Here is a 9669-nt window from a genome sequence, read left to right on the forward strand (position 1 = left end):
GGTTACAAGAGGAAGGGATTTACTGGTCAGTGGACTGCTTCCGCTGTCACCCAAAGTTTTTGAACTTGTCACTGACTTATTATGAATGCGCTGCAGGTGACGTATAAGGGAGGATGTTCCGAGGTGGTTAACGTCCTTACCCCTACTTATTACAGCTTGACAAAGGGAACACACGGCTTGACACCTGTTGTCCGCATTTCTGGTGAAATACCTCCACACCGAAGAGCTGATTTTTTTGGTATTTTCACCTGGCATGTCAACGGCCATATTCCTCCCACGGACAACAGGTGTCTCCCCGGGTGCCTGACTTAAACAAACCACCTCACCATCAGAATCCTCCTGGTCAATTTCCTCCCCAGCGCCAGCAACACCCATATCCTCCTCATCCTGGTGTACTTCAACACTGACATCTTCAATCTGACTATCAGGAACTGGACTGCGGGTGCTCCTTCCAGCACTTGCAGGGGGCATGCAAATAGTGGAAGGCGCATGCTCTTCACGTCCAGTGTTGGGAAGGTCAGGCATCGCAAACGACACAATTGGACTCTCCTTGTGGATTTGGGATTTCAAAGAACGCACAGTTCTTTGCGGTGCTTTTGCCAGCTTGAGTCTTTTCAGTTTTCTAGCGAGAGGCTGAGTGCTTCCATCCTCATGTGAAGCTGAACCACTAGCCATGAACATAGGCCAGGGCCTCAGCCGTTCCTTGCCACTCCGTGTGGTAAATGGCATATTGGCAAGTTTACGCTTCTCCTCCGACAATTTTATTTTAGGTTTTGGAGTCCTTTTTTTTCTGATATTTGGTGTTTTGGATTTGACATGCTCTGTACTATGACATTGGGCATCGGCCTTGGCAGACGACGTTGCTGGCATTTCATCGTCTCGGCCATGACTAGTGGCAGCAGCTTCAGCACGAGGTGGAAGTGGATCTTGATCTTTCCCTAATTTTGGAACCTCAACTTTTTTGTTCTCCATATTTTATAGGCAGAACTAAAAGGCACCTCAGGTAAACAATGGAGATGGATGGATTGGATACTAGTATACAATTATGGACGGACTGCCACGGTTAGGTGGTATAAAAAAACCACGGTTAGGTGGTATATATTATAATAATAATACAATTATGGATGGACGGACTGCCTGCCGACTGCCGACACAGAGGTAGCCACAGCCGTGAACTACCGCACTGTACACTGGTTGATAAAGAGATAGTAGTATACTCGTAACAACTAGTATGACACTATGACGACGGTATAAAGAATGAAAAAAAAACCACGGTTAGGTGGTATATATTATAATAATAATACAATTATGGATGGACGGACTGCCTGCCGACTGCCGACACAGAGGTAGCCACAGCCGTGAACTACCGCACTGTACACTGGTTGATAAAGAGATAGTAGTATACTCGTAACAACTAGTATGACACTATGACGACGGTATAAAGAAAGAAAAAAAAATACCACAGTTAGGTGGTATATATTATAATAATAATACAATTATGGATGGACGGACTGCCTGCCGACTGCCGACACAGAGGTAGCCACAGCCGTGAACTACCGCACTGTACACTGGTTGATAAAGAGATAGTAGTATACTCGTAACAACTAGTATGACACTATGACGACGGTATAAAGAATGAAAAAAAAACCACGGTTAGGTGGTATATATTATAATAATAATACAATTATGGATGGACGGACTGCCTGCCGACTGCCGACACAGAGGTAGCCACAGCCGTGAACTACCGCACTGTACACTGGTTGATAAAGAGATAGTAGTATACTCGTAACAACTAGTATGACACTATGACGACGGTATAAAGAATGAAAAAAAAACCACGGTTAGGTGGTATATATTATAATAATAATACAATTATGGATGGACGGACTGCCTGCCGACTGCCGACACAGAGGTAGCCACAGCCGTGAACTACCGCACTGTACACTGGTTGATAAAGAGATAGTAGTATACTCGTAACAACTAGTATGACACTATGACGACGGTATAAAGAAAGAAAAAAAAATACCACGGTTAGGTGGTATATATTGTAATACAATTATGGATGGACGGACTGCCTGCCGAGTTCCGACTGCCGACACAGAGGTAGCCACAGCCGTGAACTACCGCACTGTACTGTGTCTGCTGCTAATATAGACTGGTTGATAAAGAGATAGTATACAATACATACAACAATATACTACTATACTGGTGGTCAGGCACTGGTCACCACTAGTCACACTGGCAGTGGCACTCCTGCAGCAAAAGTGTGCACTGTTTAATTTTAAATTAATATAATATTATGTACTCCTGGGGGCTCCTGCTATAACAACCTGCAGTGCTCCCCAGTCTCCCCCACAATTATTATAAGCTTTGCCTTTTATACATTGATGTGCAGCACACTGGGCTGAGCTGAGTGCACACAGACTGAGTCACACTGTGTGACTGGCTGCTGCTGTGTATCGTTTTTTTTCAGGCAGAGAACGGATATAGCAGAGAACGGATATATTATATTAAAATAAATAAAAGTTAACTAACAACAACTGCACTGGTCACTGTGGTAAACTCTGTCTGACTCTGCACAATCTCTCTCTCTCTTCTAATCTAATTTCTAATGGAGAGGACGCCAGCCACGTCCTCTCCCTATCAATCTCAATGCACGTGTGAAAATGGCGGCGACGCGCGGCTCCTTATATAGAATCCGAGTCTCGCGAGAATCCGACAGCGTCATGATGACGTTCGGGCGCGCTCGGGTTAACCGAGCAAGGCGGGAGGATCCGAGTCTGCTCGGACCCGTGAAAAAAACATGAAGTTCGTGCGGGTTCGGTTTCAGAGAAACCGAACCCGCTCATCTCTAATTTGTGGCAGCAGTCAGGTTTGGCAAAGGAGACAGAGTTATAGCAGGTTGATAGTTTTGCAACAAAGTCACAGTTTTTTTTCTCTGGCTAGATTATGTTTGCCAACAATTGTAGCTATTTGTAAGGTTGGCAAAGCACTAAACTTTTAACATCACCATTGTATGAAAAACATAATTTTGTAATCAAGACAGAATTCTTCGCTGGTTAGACTATGCTTAGCAACAATTGTAGCTATTGGTATTAGTTTACTGCAAATAGTTAGATGCCTCTGAGTTTGGTGCCCTTTCTGATCGTAATATAGATAAATAAATCCACTCAGCAAATGGTTAGACTGATAGATGACCGCTCATATATGATGTAAGCATTCAGTCAGACTAACAGCACAGTAAATAACTGGATCTCTCAATTGCAGTATGATTGACAGCGAGACATAAATGTCAATATGAAGCCAAACATAAATAGTTGAGCTTATACTGTTGGTATATTTAGATGATCAGTTAAAAAACTTGATGTGATGTTCAATAGTATAGCAAGATAATTTCTCCTAATTAACAGTTTGACCACTCAATTCATAGGGGGGAATTCAAATGTTTAAAAAGTTGGTTGGTCGGGTGTTTGTTTTTTCCTGTCTATTAGATAGGAAAAAACAGACACCCAACTGACTTTTCAAACATTTGAATTCCCCCCATAATGTCATAAAGCAAAAATCTCCAAATTTATGACATGATTTAGTTTGTATTAAATAGTGACAAGGAGAAATTGGTGAAAAAGATATATAGAGATCTCTGTGCCAACGTGAGGTATCCCATCTACTGTTATCCCATGTGCTGTATAGCAGTGAATGGGTATAATGAAAGTGGGGTACTGCCACACACTGAGATGGAAGAAAGAAAAGTGATGTCAACTTCTGCTGTCCCTCGATGTAGCTGTTCACAATCCCTGGTGTTTAATACATTGCAGGGAGACGTTATAGTGTACAGGAGATGAGAGAGTCGACTGAGTATACCTGAGGTCTGATAGAGTAAAGAGTTGTTTTCCAGATCCCACTGTAATACTGTGGTGGCCACGACTGCTGTGTGTCTCTATCTGGCTTCGCTTCTGAACGCTTCTAGTTGCAGTGGTGAGGGAGCTGTGTGATTTTATCAGCTGAGCGGCTTTCTCCCAGCCGCTTCTGACTGCTGCGGGTCATGTGAGCGCTACACGCACCTGAGACACCCTCTCCAGTGACGTATGTTTTGCATTGAGCTTGTTCACATCTGGACCTGATTACAGCATACCAGGAGTATCTATTTAAAATGCCCTAGGGTGTGATCAGACCCGCTGTCCACCAATGATGGGGGGCTGATGAATCAGGTGTCTGTAAAAGAGGGTTTAATGGGATTAGGTGAATGCCAGACTAGACTGGACAGGACCAACTACATGTAGCAACCTCAGCTGCTGTGGATTTCTTTGTGCATGTCTACCTGCACAGTTTGCTGTGTGACAGCTGTCACATACGTGGGGACAGTCATAGAGAGCTCCAAAGTGGCAAAATTCACTGTGCCGCTCTCATTTTCTCTGCCCAAGTGCATCAGCTGCAGGTCAGGAGGGTGCTGCAACATCTCCCTGCACCATTTGATGTGTGTCATACACAGGGATGTGCACAGAGTGCTTCACAGTGGCACAGGCTACTGTTGGCAACCAGTCTGGTCTGATATTCCAGATTCCTGACAGTTCCAGCTTTCCCCCAAACCAAGGATTAATCTAGACTAGCATGCTGGGGGAATTTTTTGCTTGTTTTTCTAGTCCAGATGGGCCTATAAATTGATATAAACTGTCACGATCCTGGCGAGGCAATTCTCCAGATACGCCAATCTGAGAATGCTGCCCATGACATTTTACTGATTTCCTTAGCATGTGTGGTAAATCCACATGGTAACTGCCACCAGCAGAAGTACCAGTCACTGCGCCAGTCAGGCCAAGCGACTTTGAGGGACCATGCCCAGGGCGAGCTTCTGCTCTCATCCGCACACAACATTTTTAATACTTAAAAATTAGATAACATGAACCTAGGTTCCAGGCTTGGATGTTAAAACACAAATTCCAGATCTTAGATTAAGAATTTTTAATCCAAGTAAAAACTTCAAAGTTTATTGTTACAGAAAAAAAGAAGTTACAAGAATATAGTGATGGAAAGTCACACAGATAAATACAATTTCAAATAAAATAAAAAATAGGAAAATAAACAAAACAAACCAATCCAGTCTCTTTGGATTCAATAGTTATGGGACGAGGCCTCCCGTTGGAGATTTATGGATCATCTGTATCCTTGAATAACCTCATGCAGAATGAACATTATACTGGGACAGTTTTTACAACCGGCTAAAGGGACATTTATCCCCTGTTGTAGCCAAAACATCTTTGCTGACCCATAAGGATGCACCCCCTGTTGTGAATGTAAACAACTTGTTTGAAATGACACAAGCCAGGCCTGACCCTAGCCTCTGAAATTCTGTTCCTTTGCAATGTAAATTGACACAATATACAGACCTGGGCAGATTTTATAAGCTCAGAGGAAGAGCACTGAAGCTTGCCACCTTTCCACATAGCACAAACCTTTGAATGGTTTACTGGGGAGTTCCATGGTTGTTCTGGGCCCCTGGTGTGCCAGAGTAAACACTACAAGGCAATTAATTATCAAACCAGGTGTCATCCACAGACATGTTTCTCAATACAAAATACAGCAATCAGATATCTTGATATCACATACATTGATATTAACAGGCATATTCCTACTTGAAATAGCATGGGTCATGACATGAACAACTTCCAGTTTATCACTGTCCTGTGGGGCATGAATGGGATTAGTAGTTGGAGGGTATGCTGATCCTTGTAGTCCTATGTTGGAGGATCTTGGGATGCACAGTCAAGCCAAATAAATGCTTGGCAGAAGTCAAGTTGCACAGAACCTGGTGTGCTGAGAAGGACTGTTTGGCATGACTGCAGCAATAGTGTATGAGGACATGTCTGTATTATTTCATAATAAATGGGGTCCGGAACTTAATATCAGCAGTTGGGATCCCGGCGGTCAGGAGACTGGTGTCGGAATCCAGACAACTGGAATCCCTGCGGTGAGCACAGTGAGTCCCCTCACAGGATTTCTTCTGGGCCATTGGCGAGCTTCCCTCGCCACACTTTTATATTCCCCATCGGGTGGTGGCATGGACCACTACCTGAGTGTGGACTTGGGGCTTCAGTCGGAATTCCAATCGTCTGCATTTCACCAGCTTTCATGATTCCGGCATCGGTCTCCTGACAGTTGGTAAATTAACTGCATCCCATTAAATGCCCATATGGAAAATTTTGATGAAACATATTTAGTTAATACTTACCTACCTTGTATTTGATTTAGATGGAAGTGATGGGGGTCGTGACTGGGCTAGTCACGTCATTAGGCCATGCCCCCTGTGGGAAAACTGTTGCAATTGTCTCAGATTTGCATAGGGCAGAGCCAAATGGCGCCTTTACATAGAGACGCGTCACTAGCCCCCACAGCCTCTTTGAGAATACAGGGATTCCTCATATTAATCTCCCCATTCTGCCCACTTCACTAGGAAGCCCACTTCACTAGCCTCATCCAGGGCTGTGAGGGACTACACAAAAAAATCAGGTGTCTCCCGCAGTATCTGAGAGAGTAGGCAAGTATGATTTAGTGTAATGTACCACTATGGTTGTAAGAAAAGAGATTTAAGAACCAATATTGTCAAACTGCAGAATAACTGAAAAAAGGATTTTTATTTTTTTTTGTGCAAAAAACTACGAAGAAAAAAAAACAGAATATACAGGAAAACTGGCATTAATAACACATAATAGTAGGAATTTGTCCAATTTATAAATGATAATAATAACAAAATGAAAGTGAAGGATTACATACTTATTTTGGTTAAGAACATAGCTTGCAATTCAGTAATGCAGTCACAATTAATGCAGAAGTTCCCATTAAAGGTATCAGAGCCTTTGTCTCTATGTATACATTGACAATATCTATTTAGCGAAATGATCTTGAAAGATGAGGGGTTTCCCTTTAATGTCAATGAGGCGCGGCAATAATCAGACAGACCTTTTGGATAATGGCTGAACTAATACATTACAAATGACAGGACTGAGATAGAGCCAGGACTGATTAGTAAATTGTCACTTTAAGTCCTCCCACACAGAGATCTCTCAGTGTGCTTTGCAGCCTTCAGTTCAGGAACTTGCATCACAAGCTCACTGACTCCCTCTTTTTCCATACCTGCTTAGGCTGTTTATGTTGTTTACTCCAGCAGTTTACACACACATGCATTGAATTGCTGAGTTCCCTATATAGGCGCTGTCTACCAGGACAGAAGCAGTGCATACCTGTATCTATGTGTATATCTGTCTGTCTGTCTGAACTTGACATTTGGACAGTAGCTTGCTTTTGTGACGTAGGCATCCACTAAGAAAGGATTTTTCAAAATGGGGTGAGATGATTATTGAGAATTCCCCCCTCACAGAGGAGCGTTATGACAACCCACCCAGCCTAGGCTATAAAGAATGCATGGTACCAGCAATACCAAGTCACGGAGGAGGGAGGACACAATGCTCTGTTCCTGGACTTTCTTGCCAGTGACAGTTGCAGAGCACTCCATTATTCAAATAAACCAGCCTTATGGTTAAGGAGATTTTGTGATGAGTCAGTGGTATTTGCATTTTATATATGTAGATTTCAGATATAAGTATTTAACCAATCTATTTCCAGTCATGAGAGGATAGTGTCTCAATTATCAGAGGTAAACGTGTCACTTGGGTTAACTAAACATTGCAAATCCTCTCAGAGAGCAAAAGGAGGAAAAGAGAGATAGATATTTTTACTCTTAAATGCATTAAAGGAAAGCTTGATAGTCAGCAACTGCTTATCTGCTATGCAAAGGGTACCGACAGCTCTCCCAGTGACCTTAAGTGTTCGGTGAAATATCTTTACCTTTCTACCTCAAAGGAAGAGCCCTAAGGAGATCGAGAAGCTAAGCAAGGAGACCTAGGGCCCTTTGGAATAGAGTCAGCCTATTTACAGCACTGAGCAGGGCAGCATCAGAGGCTGGACAGGGCAGAGAAGGAGACGGATTATTCTCCTCAGCACCAGCCTTTTCACAGCATCAATCTGGGGAAGGCCCGCCTAGAGGTGCAGCCTGGCAAAGATTGGCAGCAGTGACTGGAACATGTCCTGTTGTAATTTTAATTGCTGATCTTCTGTGTTTGTTGATTTTATACATATATATCACAATTGTTATATATGTAGTTTTGTGTTTTATATGTAATTTTTTTTAAAAGCAGTATTAAACTTGCTTGAATACCAGCGCTTTTCATCTCTTTGTGATTATACTTGAAATTCCATAGCGAAGCGCGGGTATCCAGCTAGTATATATATATATATATATATACTAGGCAGCTGTGGTCCGGCACTCCATGTAAGCCTTGGTGTTTGCTGTCGCCGGTGCCCTCACAAAGATAACTTAATAATCATTCCATGGTGCGGCACTCATGCTGATCTCAGAAATAAATGGACCTCAGTCCTTCTTGCTTCAACGTTTCAATTTATTTCGTCAAATTGTCATCAGGAAGTAATATAACAGTACATACAACACATTTATATAGACATACCACATAAGAAAAAGGCATACCTCACGCGGGAAAATCACCCCGAACACCAGTGTGTGAATAATTCTGACATCATCAGCCTCAGACAGAGGTCGATCTCTATGACCTCAGTATAATTGGTTGTCATAGTAACTGCCCAAGTAAATTTGTCAGCCATCACGTGTAAATATAATTGACTAACATTTATAAGAAAAATATAAAAAACTTTCACTAACCACCTTAAGTGCAGCACATATTTAAAAAAAAAAAGGGGAGAAAGAAGATGCATTGTAAAGCGGACTAAAAAAGCTACACTGTATAAACACGAACGCTATATGAAAGAGATGAATATAACTTTGTCCGAGTGCAAAACCTGATACATTGCAAATGTATCATATAAAGTTTATTACTGTTATTATAATAAAACATATCATTAAATGCTAAAGATATAAACTATGGAAGTCTTCATAATGCAAACTGTTACAACTCCATATACATTGTCACACTATTACTCATTGCTGTCAATCAGAAGGAAATTTCCAGCTGTATCCAGTTAACCGTCCTATAAAATAGTAATCCTAACAATACTTGTCAGAAATCAAAAGTAGAAGATTAAACCATCTAAAAGACGAATTTGAGAGGCTGTTGATGTCCCACATAAATACTCACAAAAGCAACAATTATCTCCATACTGATATAACCTGACAAATGTTGTCATCGTAGATTAGAATATGTAATACATTCATTTAACCCCTTTGGGGATAATACATTTAACCTATGTATCCATCTAGCCTCCAGACGTAATAACTTTAACGATCTGTTGCCACCTCGTACATTAGGCAGAATGGTATCTATCATACGGTACCTCAAACTAGACAGTGTGTGTTTTTTTTCCGCAAAATGACGAGCTACCGGTTGTTCACCAGAGCCCGATGTGATTGCTGCGCGGATTGCCGCCCTGTGGTTACCCATGCGTTCTTTAAATTTCGATTCTGTCTTACCAATATAACTGAGGCCGCATGGGCAAACAATCTGATATATCACGAAACTAGAATTACAGGTAAAATGGTGCTTGATCTTATAAGGTGCGCCCGTATGTGGGTGGTAAAAAACATCCCCTGTCAGGAGAAATTGACAGGTCAAACATGTGCATTTAAAACAACCAGTTTTCTTGGGG

General features: G+C 42.0%; 1 long non-coding RNA gene across 1 annotated transcript in view; it reads right to left on the minus strand.

The window, feature by feature from the left end:
• LOC134911423 (uncharacterized) overlaps window positions 1-8567 on the minus strand; it is a 48918-nt gene extending 40351 nt beyond the window's left edge. The window contains exon 1 of the long non-coding RNA XR_010176555.1: window positions 8537-8567. This is a non-coding gene — a long non-coding RNA (uncharacterized LOC134911423). The remainder of the gene's footprint in view (window positions 1-8536) is intronic.
• Between the last annotated feature and the right edge of the window lie 1102 nt (window positions 8568-9669).

The sequence above is a fragment of the Pseudophryne corroboree genome, chromosome 4 (assembly GCF_028390025.1).
Source record: "Pseudophryne corroboree isolate aPseCor3 chromosome 4, aPseCor3.hap2, whole genome shotgun sequence".
NCBI lineage: Eukaryota > Metazoa > Chordata > Amphibia > Anura > Myobatrachidae > Pseudophryne > Pseudophryne corroboree.